The sequence below is a fragment of the Agelaius phoeniceus genome, chromosome 34 (assembly GCF_051311805.1).
Source record: "Agelaius phoeniceus isolate bAgePho1 chromosome 34, bAgePho1.hap1, whole genome shotgun sequence".
Lineage (NCBI taxonomy): Eukaryota > Metazoa > Chordata > Aves > Passeriformes > Icteridae > Agelaius > Agelaius phoeniceus.
Window position 1 is genome coordinate 809,801 of NC_135298.1, and position 20,786 is coordinate 830,586.

The following is a 20,786-nucleotide window of genomic DNA, read 5'->3' on the forward strand; positions in this document are numbered from 1 at the left end:
CCAGCCAGGCCCGGCGCCGTGGAGCCCCGCCTGGCCTGGACATTGCTGCTGCCGCCCTCTGGCAGCCGTGCCCTGGGGCGGCAGCGTGCGCCAAGGGCCGGGCTGAGCCCTGCCGGGCCAGCAGCCCGTGTGGCCGCAGCGCCGGCAGCGCCGCTGGCAGGGAGCTCTGCCGCTGGTGCCGTCACAGGCTCTGTGTTCACAGGCACGGCTGCGCGGCACCTGAGGGGGAAGAAGGAAGAGCTCCGGCTCATCTGCAGCGGTGAGTGAGGCCAGCGGGGGCTGCCGGGGGAGCTGCAAGCCCTGCCCCGGCTGCCGAGGGCTCTGCTCCCTGTGCGCACCAGAGGCGGCGTGGCCAGAGCACACCGAGATTTCAGGGCCACCCGGGGCATTTGTGGCCAGCAGCGTCGGGCTGCTCCCCTTGCTCCCTGCTCCCTCCTGCCCATGGCTAGAGCCGGCTGCCATGGCCCTGCCAGGGGTCTCTCCTCGACTCCCCGCAGATCCGGGATCTGACCATGGCTCTGTCCCTCTTTCTTTCAGCCCTTCAACACCTGACAGAGGACACCAGCAGTGCCGTGTCAGACGTGGCACTTCCAACATTGGATGTCCTCCAGGCACTGCAGAGTGAGCCATATTCCATCTTCCAGAGGCTGCAAGATCAGCTCCGCAGGGCATGGAGGACTCGGCCTCATCTCTCCAGGCTGGGCTGGCTGCGCTGCTGCAGCTCTGCAGAGAGCTGATCGCAGAGGCTCTGTCTGCTGGGGCCACCTGAGCCAGGGGGAATTTTCCATTTCTCTAAGATTGTTCTTTTCTTCTTTTTGGTTTTTCTTTCTTATATGAATATAGAGTGTGTTATAATACCCAGACTCCCAGGAGCTTTCTTTTGCTACCCAGGCTCTGCAGGGCATAGGGGAAGAGGGGGAGAAGGGTGCCTGGGCTCAGCCAGCTGTCCAGGTGTGCAGCGTTGCAGGGAAAATGGCCAGAAGCCCCTTGGCCTTTGGTGGTTCTGCTGAAGCCTTTGTGCTGGTGACAGAGCGGCTGGGCAGGGCCCGGAGCTGCGGGGATCCCTGTGAGAGCGGTGCCTGGAGATGGCCACAAGCCCTGGGCCAGGCAGGAAGCGCCTTCTGTGTCCTCCTGCCCGTCTGCTGCTGGCTGCATTGCTGAGGGCTCCCGGGTGCCTCTGGATGGGGCTCCTCTGGAGCTGCTGTGGGGCTGCGGTGCTGCTGCCGGGCAGCTTGGCCGGGCTGGGGCAGCCCCTGAGGGGATGGGGCCATGAAGGGATGAGGGGCTGGGAAGCCCTGACCGGACACGGCACTGGGAAGGCACGAGGGGGATGTGTGAGGGAGTGGGTGGCTGTAACATTGGCTGGAGCAGGAGTGGGTTGGAGACAGAGAGAGCACTCACCCCGATGTTCATGTGGCAAACAGAGAGCGTTTATTCTCAAGCCCTTCCTTCTAAAGGGCCTTTGAAAAAACCTGTCTGGATAATTTCATTGCTGTGATCTCTATGCCCTATCAGAATCTGGCCAGTGAAATGCTCCAGCCCTGGGAGAGATGTGACTGAGCGAGGCCCCTGGCAGTCCAACCAGGGCTGGTCCATTCACACAGCACGAGCCAGCCTGAACTGTGACACACGGCAACAGAGTGCAAGGCACAGCTCCGGGTGCTCCCCAGGAACCTCAGCTCTGGGAGCACTGTCTGCCCCAAGCTCCAGGGGCTGCAGTGCGAGCCCGGCTGGGCTCTGCCCTGGGGCCATCCTGCAGGGACAGCTGGACACAGGGAGCATTCCCTTGCCACAAACAGCCAAGCCAGGGCTGCAGGGCAGCTGCTGCAGCTCGGACTGCACTGTTGTGTGCTGTGCTCTGGGGCTGGGGATCCCCGCCCAGGGCACTGGTCTGGTGTGCCACAGGAGACAGAGAAGCTTCAGCTTCAGCCTCACTGAGGTGGGTGTGTGGGCTGGTTACAGAGCTCATCCTGCTGCAAGGACGAGGAAAAGGGAGAGGGAGCTCAGCAGTGAGGAGAGCTAAGGGCTGGAGAGTGGCTCTGAATGACACTAAAATCCCACTGGACCTCTGAGACATTGCTCCTCCTCAGCCAGTCACAAGATGAGACCCTAAGCCTGGGGCTCTGCCTTCCTCATGGTGAGGGGCACCAAGGAAGGCAACAGGGTGATGGAGACTGCAATGGGCTGGGAACTCACTGGGGGAAAAGAGGGAGCAGTTGGGAAGTAAAAGGCAGGTGGGGGAGAGAACTGTTCAGAGAAGAGCTGAGCTACAGCTTGAGCAAGCTGAAAAATGTCATTTGGGGTCATCCCAGATTGATTTCATTTCAGAAATTACTGAACAAGTTTATTTTTTGGGGGGAGTCACGTTTTCCCTTGGAAGTGTACACTCTGCAAACTTGGGCTGTGCTGCCAAAATGCTCAAGCGAGTCTGTGCTGCAGGTCACACCATTTCTTCTTTGGCTGATTCTGGCCCGGTGCTGAGCCCAGCAGAGCCCTGGCAGAGCCCAGAGCAGCCTCAGCAGCCACAGAGCCTGGCTGCAAGGAGAGAAAGCAGAAAGTGCCCATCAGCTGAGGGCTCCTGTGCCCTTGTGCCAAGGCCTGCGGTGCCCAGGCCATGCTGGCTGTGCCCAGAGCTGTGCCCAGAGCTGCCCATCCCTGCTGCCTTTGGCAGCAGAGCAGGAGGGCAGGACATGTGCCCAGCCTGCAGCCAGCCACGGCACATCCAGCCCTCAGCAGCTGCCCAGAGCAGGATGCTCCTGTGCTCGCTGCCATCTCCCAAAAGCTCTGATCCCACCCTGCCAAGCACACAGGGACCCACCTCATGCCAGCCACGGCTGCAAGAAAAGCTGCTCCCAAACCATGGCCTCAGCCTTCTCCAAGGCCACCGCTCATCCATGCCACAGCTGCTCCCAAGCACTTCCCAATACAGACTAGAGCCCACCTAGAATGCTTCCTCTAGAAAAAGAAACAAAAAATTATTGAAAATAGATTACAGACAAAAGGGGGAAACAAGGTCAAAACTCTTATCTCTGTCAGGGCCTTGAGGAAGGCCCAACTCCTACATGGTAGGGAAAAACCCACCCACGGGTTAGGGAGGCCCAGGCTTTCTCCCTTCCCCCCTGCACTGCCCCCCAAAATCACGGTGATCCCAAAGCAAACAAGGGCAGTGCAGCAGCCCAGCCCTTCCTTGCCTGCACAGCAAAGCAGCCCCTGCACAGCTTCTGGAGTCCCACCTCTGCTCCCACCATGGGGCTTTGCTTGTGTCGGGCTGGCTGCCCCAGCCCCAGCCCCAGCCCAGGCCACGGTGGCTGCTGGGGGCTGTTGGCAGGGCCAGGAGCCCACTCCCATTTCGTACCCAGCCCAGCCCATGCCCCAGCCCTGCCAAAAGCAGCTGGGCAGCGACTGAAGGATCAGCTGCACCCGCCCCAGCAAAGGGGGAACCTTTGGTTCCTGGCAAGGCTGTGCAATGCCCAAATCTGGGAGCATCCCCCTGTGTGTGGACTCATCTGCAAATTCCCTGTGGAGCCTGGCTTTGAAGAAGGTGCTCCAATCAAAGTGCAGCATCTTCAGCTGGCCAGTAGCCAGGTCCAGGATGACGTTGTCATCCTTGATGTCATCCTGGCTGTCTCCAGCAGCAGCATCCCCACCTGGTACAGCTTCTCCAGGGGCTCCTTCTCCTTCCCTGGGGGGAGACCAGGCTCTCAGGGCTCTGCCCAGGGCCCCAGCTGTCAGGAAACCAGGACAAGCAAAGCCAGCTCAGAGGGCAGCCACCAGTGCTGGGCAGAGCAGCTCAGCTCCAGCACAAGGGCTGTGTGTTCCCATCTGATGAGCCCTGGGCAGTGACATAGGCAGGACAAAAAAGTCTGGGTTCCTTTGCTATTCATTGCCAAGGCATGTGTGGAGCTGCAACTTACCAGGGCCCTGGATCAAAGTGTGCCTGTGGCTCTCTCCCTTCTTCTAGGGGAGATGAATATCCTGCATCCAAGGATGACAGAGAAGCTCTTCTAATGAGGGCCTTTCCACGTCCAGCATGGATAAACACCACCTGATCAGATCTTGGCACTCTGGGCACAGAAACTAGAAACCACTGGGCAGCCAGAGAAGGCTCCTGTTGTCTTTGCCTCACTATTGCCATGCCCAGGCCTTGCTGGATATGCTCAGAGCTGGACCTAAACTTTCCCATCAATTCCCTGTTTTGGAGGAGAGCAGGACATGTGCCACCTCCTCAGCAGCTGCCAGAGCGGGATGCTCACGAGCCCGCTGCTGGCTCCCAGCACTGGGATTCCCCCCGTGCCCAGAGAAGAGGATCCACCTTGAGAGAGCCCTTGTGGCAGCGGGAGCTGGCCCCAGCTGAGGTTCCGGCCCCTCCTGAAAGGGTGCTCCCCGCAGACCATCTGGTGCAGCAGGATGCCCAGGGACCAGATCGTTGCTGCCTCGCCATGGTACCAGCCAAAGTGGGTCCATTCCGGGGGGCTGTAGGACAGTGTTCCTATGGAATACAGATGGAGTTCAGCAGGGGGATGCTGCTGCTCCCAGAGCCTGGCCCCAGCATCCCTGGGCCTGCGGGGGCTGCATCAGTGGCACACAGGGTGACCACTGCCCTCTCGCCAGCACCTGGGACTTGTGCACAAACTTGGGCTTGGAAAAGAAGCCACTGGTGTTAGAAGAGGGCTGTGGAAACCCTGGCAAGACCCAACCATGACAAGGAAGAACCCACTCAGTGCTGGTGAAAAACCATGCTGTTATGAATTCGAACGAGGCCAGATCTTGAGAAGGAAACAGGCCCTCGTTTATCAAAACAAACTACAGAGGACAGGGAGTCTGAGATAACCCCAAACTCCCACACAACAACCCAAAGATAATGATGTGTCCCAAGCACGCTGGGTTCTCCCCCATTTAGTACATCCCCCAGAAGGAGAAGAACCCCAACCCAATTAAAACCCTCATTTTATAACCCCTCTCAGGTCCAGGATTGGTGGGGTTTGGATCCGCACGTTGATTGGTCGTTTTCCGGTGTTCTCATTGGTCCTTATCAATATTCATTCTGGACCAATCATTTTCTCAGGGCATCGAATGATTGGTCAAGTCCCCTGTCCAATCACCTCCCGCCCCCCTTTGACTATCACCCCCACTAAACCCTGGACCTCCCCTCCCCAGGACCCACAACAAACACCCATCAACTCACCCCAAAACAACAATTCCCAACCCAGCTCCAATTCAACACAAATTGGATGTAATAAGTAGCAATACGTTTGTTCATTAATTAAATCAATAGCTACATAATTATACAATATAAAAGCAATAACTAAATAGCTAAAACTGCTTGATTCTTAAATGTGCAGCCACACATGGTTGCTTGGCTTGCAGGAATCGTATAGTGCTTTGGGAATTCCATGGTAAAGATATACCTTATAAGGGAAAGTTCACCCAGTGGTCACAGAGGAAGGCTGTAACAACAATCCTTAAACTTGCAAGAATTGCTTAGGCTTGCAGGAATTGTATAGTTTTCTGAAAATTCTACTGTATAGATATGCCTTATAAGGGAAAGTTCACTCAGCGGTTAAAGAGGAAGACTTGGAGCCTTCATCCCACGACCACCAGAAGGCAGAAAAAGACCCCCTAGCAACTGAACGAGCAAGCGCAAAAGACAGACCACGTCATCCCTGAACCCGGGAGAAGAAGGCAACAAAAGGCGAACCTTGGGGATAGGAACGGCGCGAGCCTAGAGGAGCGGAGACTCCCGGCCACCCAGAGCTGAACTTTGCTTATTCTCACTTGCATAATAATAAAAATAATGATATGATCCTTAAATCCCGTGGACTTGTTTATCACAATTTGGTGCCGTGACTCAGATCCAGAAAACAGGGTTGGTTCGAGAATCCTGGGGGTGTGCCCCACCACCTGGTGGCCCTGGCCTTCTCACCCGACCCCTCATCTGAACTGACGAACCTAAATTCGGGAATAAGCAAGGAAAACACCGGTAACCCTGTAAACTTTGTGCACGAAGATCCAAGCGACAACACAGGACGCGTGAGTATACGAGATGAACCGCTCGGTTGGGGTTGGGATCCCAGGGCACAGTGAATGAGACGTCCACCTGCGGACGACGTGAGAGGGACCCTCTAGTAGTGCGGTTCTCGTAGCCCGCGAGGGAGCGAGCCACGACTGAGGGGTTTTGTGTGTGTGTGTGTGTGTGTGTGGAGGTGCCTTGGAAGATGGGGCAGAAGAAGAGCAAGCCTTCTGATCCCATGTGGGAGGGTCCCCAGTTACCCCCAATACCTAAGGACAGTCCGTTAAGATTAATGATCAAGTATTGGGATGACTTTCCTTCCAGAAAGGGGAAGGATAAGGCAAAAATGATAAATTATTGCATGGTAGTACAGGGAGGTAAGAATCTGGATTCAGGAAGTATATACTGGCCCATTTTCGGATCCTTCCAGGATTGGGTCTGTCAAGCCCTGAACATTTATGTGAATTCTAAAGAGCCAGTGAACCCAGAGGAGAGTGCATATGCTAAATTATGGTTGGTAGGAAGTAATGAGCAAACGGCTAGGTTGTTCCCCCTTAAGGGAACAAGGAGAGGAAGACAAAAAGAAAAAGTCTCGACCGGAGGAATATGTTCCTATTTATCCTCCCCCGTATATACCACCAGCTCCCCCTGAACCCCTCCCAAATGCACCCCTGATATCGGCCCCTAATAGACAGCAGGTCACGGACTCCCCGGATTGCAGAAGGCGTACTTGGAGTCAGATGAGGACAGTAATTGAGGAAGGAGAGAGCAGTGGGCTGTTCCCTCTCAGGGAAATAGCATTAGGAGGACCTCAAGCTGGGATGGGGTTTGTCACTGTTCCCTTGAACTCAGGAGATGTCTGCAAGTTTAAGAAAGAGATGGGAAAATTATTAGAAGACCCCGTAGGAGTAGCAGAAAGAGTGGATCAGTTCCTAGGGCCAAACAGATATACTTGGGTAGAGATGCAATCCATTCTAGGCATCCTATTTACAACAGAGGAGAGAGGGATGATTAGAAGGGCAGGAATGAGGATTTGGGACCCCCAACATGTTCAAGGTCCTGCAGCTGATGTGAAATGGCCCTTGCAAAATCCCAACTGGAACAAGCAGGACCCCAACCATCGTGGTCATATGCAGGACTTAAGAACCATCATAACCCAGGGCATACAAGAGGCTGTGCCCCGGGGACAAAACATAAGCAAGGCATTCAAAGAGTGCCAAGGAAAAGATGAGACCCCCACTGAATGGTTGGAAAGATTAAGGAAGAGTTTTCAGTTATACTCAGGGGTGGACCCAGAGACGCGAATGGCAGCCTTTAATAATAAGTTTGGCTACAAGTTCTGGTGGGGTGGTAACTGTTTGATGTGGCTGGTGCAGCAGAAAAAGCCACTCAATGATGATGAGTGGGGTTTTTGAAGTATCATCCCACTGAAAGAGCAGCCCATGGAAGTTTGGGCACTTACCAAAAATACCGAGGCTGAGGGGAAGGGACCGGTCTGTCCGATGTGCCTGGCGGTGTTTGATGGCGCTGGCGACTCTCTCCAAAGCCTCCCAGGCTTCTGGCGTTAGCGAGCGTGGGGAAGCCAGGTCGCCGTCTCCTCGTAGAAGGTCGAAGAGCGGTGCCAGTTCTTCTGTGGTGAGGCCCAGGAGAGGTCTGATCCACGTGATGATGCCGCACAGCTGTTGCGTGTCTCTTAATGTCTGGGGGTGCTCGTTGATGGACAGAGGTTGAGGCACGACGGCCCTTCCTGTGATTAAAAACCCGAGGTACTTCCATGGGCTCCATAGCTGGATTTTTTCCTGAGCTATCTGAAACCCCGCGCTTTCGACAGCTGCGACAGTCGTGGAAAGTGCTGCGTCTGAGTAAGACTTGGTGGAAGCACAGATTAGTACGTCGTCCATGTAATGTAGGTGTGAGACTCTGTCCAAAGTTTCTCTCATCTGCCTCACGATCGTCATTGGGGACCACTGAAGAATAGCCCCTTGTCTGAAGTTTCTGGCCCTGTTGGAGAAAGTTACATGCCAAGGGCCCCGAGACCTGAGCACAGCTGCTGGCATTGCTAAGCTATTGTTCACAGGTGTGTTTGCTGTATGCTACACTGAACCCAATGAAAGGAAGAAGGGGGCCCCTTGCCTTTTTGCAACAATAGCCTTGGAAGTTGTCCCACCTCTCGGCCTGGCTGGACTTCTCCTGAGTTTTGGGTGGTCCCCCACAGAAGACCCCTCACTTGTCTTACAACCGCCGTGACAGACAGACTGAGATGTACAAGGCCTCTCCATCAAAGACCGGGACATGAAATCCCTGTGTGAAAAGGCCCCCCCACACTCTTTCCAAGGACTGGCACTGAGACCCCTAACCTGGGGGAGGTGTGTGGGGGAGGCAAGCTAACCAAAGCAAGATGGATGTTGCAGGTGCGAGCAGTGGACCAAGAAGACAATGGCTCTCGCCCACTGCAGAGAACATGGACTGTGTGTACCCTTCTCTAAATACCATTTTTTCCCCAAAAACACAATAGACTACCTTTGATTCGGTTTCAAGTTTTACCCCTTCCCCCATCAACAAAAAGAGTATAATAAGAGTTCAGATGAACTGCAACCCTGAGATCTCCCCAGACGTGACCTGGTGAATTCCATTGGCTGGACATCAAAGGACTGCGCCTTTTCTATGTTTGGTAGCTCTATACCTTCCTTTCTCTTCCTCCCTCTTTTTCCCTTTTCCCCAATTCCTCCCCAATGCATTTTCTTGTGGTTATTCAATAAAGGTACATTTGTTTTGATTATCACTGCAGCCCCCTGTACCGTGTCGGTGTTTTTTGCACTCTAAGATCAACCCACAAACCATCACAAAACCCGTTCGTAAGGATGGATTGTGACACTTGCATACATACTATAGAAACCTTCTATCAAACCTTAAAAATTCTCTACAAATTCATTTCCAACATTACTGGGTCTGGCACCGCCCAGATCTGGTGTTTGCTGCCACCTCAAGTGCCCAGACCTGGAAATTCCATTGTTCTGGCAGAGCCAAGTCCAGTAATTTTCTGGTAAAGAAAGTCAAAATCTGGCAATTTCCCACTGCTGGCACTGGCAATGCCAAGATCTGGTGTTTGCTGCCACCACCTGTACCCCAGTCTGGACATTTATCGGTTCTAACACAGCCCAAGTGCAGCAGTTTTTTTGGAAAAAGAAGACAAAACGCAGCAATTTCCTGGTGCCAAGACTGTCACCACCCAGACCTGGTGTTTGATGGCACTGCCCATTCCCAGATCTGAACATTCCCTGTGCCACACAGCCCAAGTCCAGCAATTGGCTGGCACAGAAAGCCAAAACCAGGCAAATACCTGGTGCCTACACTACTCCGATCTCGTGTGTGCTGACACCGCCAGTGCCCCGATCTGGAATTTTTCAGATGCCTGCACAGCACAATTCCAGCAGTTTGCTGGCACAGAAAGGTCACATTTGGCAATTTCCTGGTAGTGGCAAATACCCCACCAAGATCTGGTGTGCGCTGGCACTGCCAGTGCCCACATCTGGCAATTTCCTGGTGCGAGCATGACCCAAATGCAGAAATTTTCTGGCAAAGAAAACTAAAACCCGGCCACTTTCTGCTACTGGCTCTGGCACTGCCCACATCTTGTGTTTGCTATGCCAGTACCCAGATTTGGAAATTTCCCGGTGCCAGCAGAGCCCAAATCCGGCAGATTTCTGTCACTGCCAACGACACCACCCAGATCTGGTGTTTGCTGGCAGCGCCAGCGCCCAGATCTGAAAAATTCCTGGTGCCAGCACAGCCCAAGTCCAGTGATTTGCTAACACAGAAAGCCAAAAGTTGGAAATTTCCAGGTTCTGGCTCCAGCACCATCCAGATCTGGTGTTTGCTGGGACCACCAGTGCCCAGATTTGGAAATTTCCCAGTGCCTTCACAGCCCAGGTCCAGCAATTTGGTTTTAGCTAGCTTAGGCAGAGAAGTTCCTGGGACTGGGACTTTCCTTTTTCTTGGAACTGTTTAAACCTGCTCTGGACTGAAAACCCAGAAAAACACCTGCAGCTCACACCTGTGGCCCACTGAGCTCTGGGACGCTGCATTCCAGCACCAGAGGGACTTAGAAGAGACCGAGTGAGCCAACTACACCCCACAAAAAGCACTTTCTGAATTTGCCATCTCTTCAGCACTGTCAGAGGTTTTATTTAATATTATTCATTTTTCATGCTTGGGAATACTTTACTTGTTAAATAACCTGGTTTTCTCAACTTTTCTCCAGGGAAGTTTTTTCCGGAACTAGTAGGAGGAGAGGCCGGTTGAAGTTGCTTTCTAGACGGACCCCTTTTGGAGGTTTCCTCCCAAAATTTGCCCTAAAGCAGCACAAACAGTCACAATGGAAACTTCACCAGTGGCACAACACCCCAGCCCACCAGGAAAAGAAAGGACACGTAAAGTTCTCCAAACATTTGTCCTGCTTTGCTGCAAAAGTCCTGCTGCAGACACTGTGCAGTGTGGAAAGCCAAGAGAAGCTGCAGCTGGTGGCAAATCTTGGGACAGGAGCTTGACCTTGTTCTCCAGGAGAGATTCTTGGCAAGAGCAGACAGGAGAAGATTCCTGGAAAACAGGAACAGCTTTCCAGAAGGGAAATGAAAATGAAAGAAACAATCCAAGATGTTTTCCTTTATTTATTTCTATGCTCCCGTTTTCCATGGGGCACTACTTCTCCATCCCAGTAATTCCAGATGCACTGTACCTCTAAGATCGGTGACTTAGGGATTTTTAGACACTCTAAAATACCATGAGCCACACACAGTTTTGCTTCCCCTGTTTTTACTGGAAGGCAACACTGGAGATGTAAGTGCAGTGCTGGGCTCAGGTAGGAATCCTAGCCCAAGGGAAGGTGTCCCGCCAGTGTTTGCCCCTCAGCCAGGCCAATGCAGAGCAGCAAGCGAGGGGATTGCTGTGCCAGTGTGCAGGAGTCAGGGCTCTGCACCTGGGCTCAAGGCTGCAAAGTTCCCGTGTTTGGACAGACTCAGGGGCTGTGCCCGGGGCGCGCGGGGCTCGAACGTGGGGCTCGTGGGGCGAGCGGGGAACGGACACGGGGACGAACGGCCCCGGTGCTTCAGTTGCAGCGGCGGCAGCGGCGGCAGCAGCAGCGGCGGCAGCAGCGGCGGCAACAGCGGCAGAAGCAGCAAAGCAGATAATCGATAAGGATCTTTCTCTCTTTCTTTCTCTGTCTCTCTTTCTTGGTCTTTCTCTCTTTCTGTCTCTGAGTCTCCCTTTCCCGCCGTCGGGCACCCTTCTCCCGGGGTCCCTCGCCCGGCGTCCCTCTCCTCTCCCCGCCTCCCTCTCCTCTCCCCGCCTCCCTCTCCCCCTGCCGGGCCGGGCCATGCCCCCGGCCCGCCCCCGGCCCCGGGCGGGGCTGCCCCGTGCCCGGCCCCGCCCGTCCCGCCGCGCTCTCGCCTCCGCCCGGCTCTGGCCCTACTGGCGGTGGCGCTGCTGGGCGGGCATCAGTGCCGTGTGCGGGGGCGGCATCGCCGCCCTTCGCCTCCGCCTGGCCCGAGCCCGGCCCCGGCCCCGAGGCAGGCTCCAGCCCCGAGCCCGGCCCCGGCCCCGGCCCCGGCCCCTCCCGGGGCCCGCGGAGGACACAGGCGGCGCGGCCGCTGCCGCCGCCTCCGCTGCGGCTTCCCCGGCCCGAGCTCCGCCGCTCGGCAGCGCGGCCGCCGGCCCCGAGCCTCCCGTGCCGCGTTGTGAGGAGCGAAGGCCTGGGCATGGCCGGCCCGGGGCGGCTGAGGGGCGCTCGGGGGCCGTTGCTGGCCCCGGGCCGAGCGCTGACAGCCGCGTCCCGCCCGCAGGGACGGCGCCCGAGGCCCTGCAGGAGCGCTACCGCCTGGGTTCGCTGCTGGGGCGCGGAGGATTCGGCAGCGTCTTCGCGGCCACGCGGCTCTCGGACGGCGCCCCGGTGAGCGGCGGGGCCGGCGGCGGGCGCAGGACGAGGGGACGGAGGAGGAGGAGGATGGGGCTGGGCAGAGCGGGCGGCAAGCTGAGCCCGCTGCTGTCCTTGGCTTGCAGGTGGCCATCAAGAGGGTGCCACGGAACCGCGTCCGGCACTGGGGCGAGCTGGTGAGTGAGCGGCGCCAGCGGCAGCAGCCGGGGCTGCCGGGCGGGGATGAGCCGAGGCCCGGCACGGTGGAAGCCGCCAGGACGCCTCGAGGGGGAGCGGGCGTGGGCGCAGCGCAGGGCGCAGAGCATCCCGGGCTGGCTCAGGGCTTGCCCAGGCCTGGCACGGCATCGGCCCCACTGAGGGCATCGTGCTCCTCCCGCAGCCCGACGGCAGCAGGGCCCCGCTGGAGATCGTGCTGCAGGCCAAGGTGTCCACTGGCTTCCCCGGCGTGGTGCAGCTGCTGGAGTGGTTCGAGCTGCCCAACCACATCGTGATGGTTCTGGAGCGGCCAGAGCGGTGTCAGGACCTGCAGCGTGTCATTCGGGCACGGCGGTTCGTGCCCGAGGAGGTGGCGCGGGAGCTGTTCCGCCAGGTGCTGGAGGCCGTGCGGCACTGCACCAGCTGCGGGGTCCTGCACCGGGACATCAAGCCAGAGAACATCGTGCTTGACCTGGCCACCGGGCAGGCCAAACTGATTGACTTTGGCTGTGGCACCTACCTGCAAGAGACCGCCTACACCCACTTTGCAGGTGAGCCCATGTAAGGGTGTACTCCTGGTCCCGGGATCTCATGGCCCAACATCTCCCAGCCCAAGCTGGCTGTGGCAGTGGGGATTCTCCCTTTTGCTGCCAGTCAGGGGACTGAGTCTTCAGCTGAGTTGCTTTAGAGCGGGGCTGGGTGGGGAGCCATCTTCCAGCCCTGCTGGCAGCCTTTGCCAGCCACTCTGCCCAGGACTGGGGCTGGGCTGGGGCAGCCAGCCCGACCAAAACCCCCGTGGGTGGGGGTAGCAGAGAGGGGGGCGGAACCTGTGCCCCAGCCAGTTTGGTGTGCAGGCGAGAGGAAGGGCTTGCACTGCTCCACTCGCCCTGTTTGCCTTGGCTTCCTAATATTTTTGGGGCAATGCAGGCAGGGAGGATAAGGGCATGTTTTCCCCAGCACAGAGAGGGTTTTTCCTTTGCTTGTCATGGTCAGGCTTAGCCAGGGCTTCCTCTGCCCTCTTCTGACACCAGTGGCTTCTTTTCCAAGCCTAAGTTTGTGCCCAAGTCCCAGGTGCTGGCGAGAGGGCAGTGGTCACCCTGTGTGCCACTGATGCAGCCCCCGCAGGCCCAGGGATGCTGGGGCCAGGCTCTGGGAGCAGCAGCATCCCCCTGCTGAACTCCATCTGTATTCCATAGGAACACCATCCTACAGCCCCCCGGAATGGAATGACTTTGGCTGGTACCATGGCGAGGCAGCAACGATCTGGTCCCTGGGCATCCTGCTGCACCAGATGGTCTGCGGGGAGCACCCTTTCAGGAGGGGCCGGAACCTCAGCTGGGGCCAGCTCCCGCTGCCACAAGGGCTCTCTCAAGGTGGATCCTCTTCTCTGGGCACGGGGGGAACCCCAGTGCTGGGAGCCAGCAGCGGGCTCGTGAGCATCCCGCTCTGGCAGCTGCTGAGGAGGTGGCACATGTCCTGCTCTCCTCCAAAACAGGGAATTGATGGGAAAGTTTAGGCCCAGCCCTGAGCGCATCCAGAATGGCCTGGGCATGGCAATAGTGAGGCAAAGCAGACAGGAGCCTTCTCTGGCTGACCGGCAGTTTCTGCTTTCTCTGCCCAGAGTGCAAAGATCTGATCAGGTGGTGTTTATCCGTGAACTCCTTGGAAAGACCCACATTAGAAGACCTGTTCTCTGATCCTTGGGTGCAGGATATTCCTCGGCCGTAGAAGAAGGGAGAGAGCCACAGGCACACTTTGATGCAGGGCCCTGGTAAGTTGCAGCTCCACACATGCCTTGGCAATCAGAAGCAAAGGAACCCAGACCTTTTTGTGCTGCCTGTGTCACTGCACAGGGTCATGGGATGGGCACACGCAGCCCTTGTGCTGCAGCTGAGCTGCTCTGCCCAGCACTGGTGGCCGCCATCCAAGCTGGTTTTGCTTGTGCTGGTTCCCTGACAGCTGGGGCCCTGGGCAGAGCCCTGAGAGCCTGGTCTGCCCCCAGGGAAGGAGAAGGAGCCCCTGGAGAAGCTGTACCGGGTGGGGATGCTGCTGCTGCTGCTGCTGCTGCTGCTGCTGCTGCTGCTGCTGCTGCTGGAGACAGCCAGGATGGCACCAAGGATGAGAAGCTCTTCCTCAGCCTGGCCACTGGAGGCTGAAGGTGATGGACTTTGATTCTGGCACCTTCTTCAAAGCCAAACTCCACAGGGAATTTGCAGGTGAGTCCCCACGCGGGGAAATGCTGCCAGATTTGGGCATGGCCCAGCCTGGCTGGGAAGCAAAGGTTCCCCCTCTGCTGGGGCAGATGCAGCTCATTCTTCAGTCGCTGCCCAGCTGCTTTTGGCAGGGCTGGGGCATGGACTGGGCTGGGTACAAATGGGAGTGGGCTCCTGGCCCTGCCAACAGCCCCCAGCAGCCACCGTGGCCTGGGCTGGGGCTGGGGCTGGGGCAGCCAGCCCGACACAAGCAAAGCCCCATGGTGGGAGCAGAGGTGGGACTCCAGAAGCTGTGCAGGGGCTGCTTTGCTCTGCAGGGTGGAAGTGAGAAAGTGTGGGCTTCCCTCAGCCATGGCTGGGTTTTTCCCTACCATGTAGGAGTTGGGCCTTCCTCAAGGCCCTGACAGAGATAAGATTTTTTCCCGTTTTTCTTGTTTTCCCTTTTTGTCTCTAATCTCTTTTCAAGAATGTGTTGTTTGTTTTTCCAGAGGAAGCGTTCCAGGTGGTCCAGTGTGGATGGGGAAGTGCTTGGGAGCAGCTGTGGCGTGGATGGGCGGTGGCCTTGGAGAAGGCTGAGGCCGTGGTTTGGGAGCAGCTTTTCTTGCAGCCGTGGCTGGCGTGAGGTGGGTCCCTGTGTGCTTGGCAGGGTGGGATCAGAGCTTTTGGGAGATGGCAGCGAGCACAGGAGCATCCTGCTCTGGGCAGCTGCTGAGGGCTGGATGTGCCGTGGCTGGCTGCAGGCTGGGCACATGTCCTGCCCTCCTGCTCTGCTGCCAAAGGCAGCAGGGATGGGCAGCTCTGGGCACAGCTCTGGGCACAGCCAGCATGGCCAGGGCACCGCAGGCCTTGGCACAAGGGCACAGGAGCCCTCAGCTGACGGGCACTTTCTGCTTTCTCTCCTTGCAGCCGGGCTCTGCGGCTGCTGAGGCTGCTCTGGGCTCTGCCAGGGCTCTGCTGGGCTCAGCCCTGGGCCCAGCTGGGCTGGCTCTGCCCTCCCATTGCTCTGACAGCTTTGCATCAGACGAGCCCCTTGCGAGCACAGCGCCTGAGCTTTCTGCTTTGGCAGCTGAGTGAGACTCTGCTGCAGGCCCAGAGATTGCAGCTGGGGACACACATCCAATTGGCAAGAACCCAAACCCTCCACAGTCCCAGCTGAATGCCTGGATCTGCACAGGGTGTTTGTCTGTCCCATTCTTCCTTCTTGATTGGCTGGAATTGTGCAATTGCACTTTCTTCCTCCTCTAGAAGTGCCTGAGTGGGCCAAAGCTGGCGAGTGGGCCGTGTTCCTGAGGCAGTGCAGTCTGGAGCTGTTGGATGGAGAATTGCCCTTCTGCACTGCCCAACCAGAGCAAAAAGCCCTAAGTGGCACTTTGTGTCTCTAAGAAATCCCTGACAGTTTCAAAGGGAATGTGCAGCTCCTTGCCAGGCTGAGAAGGAAGGGCATCTTCTAAAGGATTTGGGCTTTGACAGAGTTTCCATTCCCAGTCCTGCTTGGAGCGGGAAGGGCACAAAGCAATTTCCTCTTGCTTTGAGCACAATTTCAAATGGCAATGTTGGAAACAAAGCCCAGAATCTTTTCAAAGGCTGCTGAGGTCAGTAAGATGGATCCATGCCATCAGCACATTTACAATGTAAATAACTGAGTTCCCCTTTAAAAAAATCATTTACCTCTTAATGCAAAGTTTCAGAACTTTTTCACTAACACTTGGGTTTTGTTTTCATCTTTCACATTTTATATAGTTTTTTTTCTTTTTCCTTTTTTTCCTTTAAATAGAAAACATGTCCTACAGAAGGAATGTCCTTTGCTCCTGGTTCCTGTGTGGAGCAGCTCCCTTGCTGCTGGCTGAGCTGCTCAGGCAGAGCCCGGCAGCTCCTGGCCCTGCAGGGCTGAGGCTTTTCCCCGTTGCTGGGCACAGACTGATGGAGCAGCACTGCTGAACACGGGCACACACAGAGGGCCCAGCAGCAGCTGCCTTTGGCCACCTGAGGCTCCAAGGCCCAACCTCTGAGCAGCCAGGGCTGGAAGAGACTGGCAGCATCTGATCCCTGACTCTGGGCCAGGGCTGCACAAATGACCCCACAGCAGCAGCAGCAGCAGCAGCAGCAGCAGCAGCAGCAGCAGATGGAGCTGACTTTCAGCACAGCCCCTGGCCCTGTTCCCTCCCGTGTGCAGCGGTGTCACAGCAGCCTGAGGCACCTGGGAGCCCCCAGTGCCAGCAGGGACTTGAGATGGCAGCCCTGGGCTCCTGGAGGCTGTGCAAGGAACGCAGCTGGGCACTCCCTGTCCATGGGGAGCTTCCAGATGGAAAAGGCTGCTGTGCCCAGGCAGCTCCAAGGGCACAAAAAGGAGGCTCTGGAGCACTGGATCTGTGCCAGTGCCACAGTCCTGGGCAGCAGCCAGCCAGCCCTGGGGGAACAGAGGGCACAGCAAGAGGGACAGAAGCAGGCAAGGGCAGAGACTGGGAAGAGCCCGGCCCGCGAGCAGGAACAGCTGCTCCATTGCACTCTTGGAGAAAGCTCTTGGCTGCTTCAAAGCGCTGAAAGGCGTGAAGGGCAGAGAGGAGGCCACAGCAAACAATGCCCCTGTTTGCACAGCCTCCCCTCTGCGTGTCCCAGAAGGAATTGGATGGACTGGATTCGTCTCTCCGAGTGGTCTCGTTCAGCATGAGCAGCTCAGCACCAGCAGCTGAAGGAGCTGAAGCCTCAGGCCACAGGAGCTGGGCAAGAGGGAACTTCTGGAGCAAAGTAATGCTGCTGAAATAGCCCCAGCTGAATGCAGCGGATATCATCATGGAATCACAGAATCCTTTCTGTTGGAAAAGCCCTCTGAGCTCACCCAGTGCAGCCGCTCAGCCAGCAGTGCCAAGCCCAGCACTAAAGCACGTCCCTGAAGTGCCAAGGCCTGGACAGCAGCCCTGAGTGAGGCCTGGACAGCAGGCCCTGAGCCAAAGGTGGCCTCTGGAGGAACCTTCCAAGCAAAGGTTATCTTTGTATCTGCTCCCTGCTGAGATATGCATGGTCATTAGCACTGTGATAGATGTAGCCACTCCTTAGTGAAACATGGATGGACCTTTGTGTATTTAGAAGCCAGAGAAGGCCATGAAATCTGACATCTGGCCTTGTGTGGGGCTGAAGGATCAAAGTCAGCTGCCTTGGCTCCTCCTTGAGGCCTGGCCAGGCTTTGGTAGGGCGCCAAGAGGAGGATGAAAGCAGATGTTGGCACACTAGCAGTGCTGTCAGTTTGTTCATGCAGCACTGCCAGAGCTGGGCCCTCTCCCAGCGGGCTTGGAGCCTCAGCTGGGGCTGGAGGCACCTGCAGGAATTGCCAGTGCCCAGGAGTGGCTCTGCAGCCCTTGGCTGTGACAGCTTCCCCAGCTGCTGTGTGCATCTGGGGGATGGGAAAGGCTGAGGGGAAATGCTGCTGCATCTTTCTTAATCACTGCAGGCAATCTTTGGTGGGGATGATTGGGTGCATTGCTGAGCTGCTCCTTTTGTGATTCTTTGCTGCTCTGAACTGCAGGAAATGACACTGATTCTTTCAGCTGGAGTCTGTGTCTTTGGTGCTGACTTTGGCCACTGGTCAAACCAAACTGGCCCAGTCTGGCCAGATCCCAACCAAATGTCACTTGTTCAATGTCAATGTGAGACATCAGTGCCATCAGAAATTCCCAGATGGGAAGCCCTTCCCTGGAGTTCCCTGGCTCTAGAGTGGGCTGAGGTGGGAGCCCCGTGGGAGCAGTGGGGCAGTCGGGTAAAAGAAGCTGCAGCCCTGGATGTCTTCAAATGCATCCAAAAATTGCACATGGAAAAGGAAAAGGACTTGTGGGTTTGGGCAGACAAAGATGAATTTGTTCAGAGTCCATTGGAAACAGCACCTTCAGAAGGAACAATTATTGTTGGAATGCTCCCACATGGAGCAAGAGCAGAAGGTTTTAATCTTGAGCTCAGCTGCATTTGTACCAGTGAAATATCACTATGATAACTAACTATATGCATTTATTGTATAATAAACCTTAATATATATATATTTGTATACTTATATATATATATATATTTTATATATATGTCTGTATCTACCTGTCTATATGTATATCTATGTATGAAATAATAATAATGTGAAATAGTGATGACAATACTAATTTGGTAGCTTTGGCTACTCAGGGATGTAACTCTGAATACCCTACAGAACAGGATTGGCCAGGGCCCTACTGTCAGTGGTCAACTATGTGAGATTGTATACAATGTAAAAAGGAGGAAGGGATGAAATAGGCTATTTCCCCAGGGTTTGCTGATACTGTGATGCAGAGTGCTTTGTCTGTTGCTGTGAAAAATACAGGGATGAAGCCTGCAGGGTTTTTCATGTACCAGACTATGCACAAGCTGCAGGATTGGTTGAACGGGTGAAGGGGTTGTTAAAAGAGCAGTTGAAAAAATGAGGAGATGGGAACCTTTGCCCATGGAGAACCCATCTCCCAGATGTGCTCCATGCCCTGAACAATGGCCCACGGGGGAAATGGAAACCCCCTGGCTGTGCACGGCTGCCCCCAATTTGCAAATCCAACCATGGGCAGTGAGACTTGGACTGCCTGGGAAATTGTTCTGGCTGTGATGGCCCCTGGCAGGGCCAGCCCAGAGGCTGCAGGGCTGGGCCTTCATGCATTGGAATTCATGAGGAGAAATTCAAAGCAAATGAGAGCCATCAATACTGAAACAGGAATTCAGATTCCTCCAGGACACTTTGCTTTGGTAACTGCTCCCTTGGAGCTTGGCCTTGCAAAGTGTTCATGTCATGGCAGGAGGAATTGATGCAGAATATCCAGGAGAAATTACAGTAATTCTGTTAAACAATAGTGAACAAGATTGGATTATTCAACCCTGTGACAGGGTAGCACAATTATTGATATTGCAATTTTAGGAACGATTGTGAAAAAAGGAGCTCCAGCTCCAATCACCACCGTTTGTGGAGATAAAGGGTTTGGATGCAGCAGTCCTAATAATGGAGCCAGAGTGTGGGTCCGGAGGCCAAATGGCCCTCCCGAGGCAGCTGAAGGAGCAGCTCCTGGAAAAGACAACTCTGAGTCCTGAAAGCTGGGCAGGAGCAATGGGAATGTGTCCCTGCAGCCAAGGACTGTGTGTGAGAACAAGTAGATCTGACAGGATATTGTTTTACACATGCTGCCAGACCAAATCTCCCTGGTTGCCCCAAGGGCCCCTTTGGCAAATGCTCTGATCCACGGGGCTCCCTGTGAAGGCTGCTGTGACACTGAGGGACTTGCACAGGAATTGCATCCAGGAGCCCGGGTGCCCCTCAGGGACTGGGACCCGGCCCCTTCCAGCCAGAGGGGAAAGGGCCCCCCAAGCCTTGTTAGCCCCAGACAACATGGTAAAGCTGAACAGCAAAGGGCCTGGGGGCATTATTCTGGAATTCAAAAGGTGCCAGCTCCATGGACAACAGAATTCTTGTTCCTAACTCCAAGGAGATTGAGAAAAAAGAATGAAGAACGGTGTCACTAAAGCACTACTGATGTCTGTAAGGTGTACCTTGATAGTCAGCCAGAATCTTTGTCTGCCACAAACACCTCTAGTGTTTGACCAAGGGGTTAGTCATCAAAATGTAATGATGAGTTCTGATGGATTGCTGAGCTTATCCTTTTGTAATTCTTTGCTAATGATGATGTGCTTTGCTGAGCTCTTCCTTTTGTAATGCTTTGCAGCTGTGCATGATATAAATGCCACAATTCCTTCAGTTGGTGTCTGTGTCTTTGGTAGTGACCCTGCCCACTGGTGAAACAGGGCCCCCTCTTGCCTAAGTGTTAGCTGGGAAGGCAAAAAGCCTCCCTCCAAAATTCCCCCCTTGCTCCTTGTTCCCCCCCTTCATAGCCTGAGCATGATGTGCTCTGGTCTGGGCTGTGCCCGGGGTCAGTTGGGGTCACCTGTCCTGGCTGTGTCCCCTGCCAAGCTCCCCCGCAGCCCCAGCCCCTCCCCAGCGTGGCTGGATGAGGGGCAGGACAGGCCTTGGCTGTGCTGCAGCTCAGCAAGAACAAAACCATCTCTGCGTGCTCAGCGCTGTGCTCAGCACCCGGCCCAGCAGTGTCTCAGTGCCAGGGGCTGTGCCCTCAGTGCCTGCCAGGGCTTTCCATGGCAACTGCCAGGCCAGGTGCCCCAGGTGTCCCCCCCAGTGCCGGTTGCCATGGAAACAGTGCCCAGCCCTGCCCCTTTCTGTCTGGCTGACCTGGCCTTTGGCCCTGGCAGTGCCCTTGGCTGCTGGTTCCTGGTGCCCGAGCGGCCAGCGCGGCACAGGGCAGGTGGCCATGGCACAGCCCCCAGCAAGGGATCCCCTCTGGCTCTGGGCACTGACACCAGCCCTGAGCAAGGGGCCCAGGGCAGCTTTCCATGCCCACCAACCATCACAAGGCTTTTGCCCAGAAAAAGGTACTTG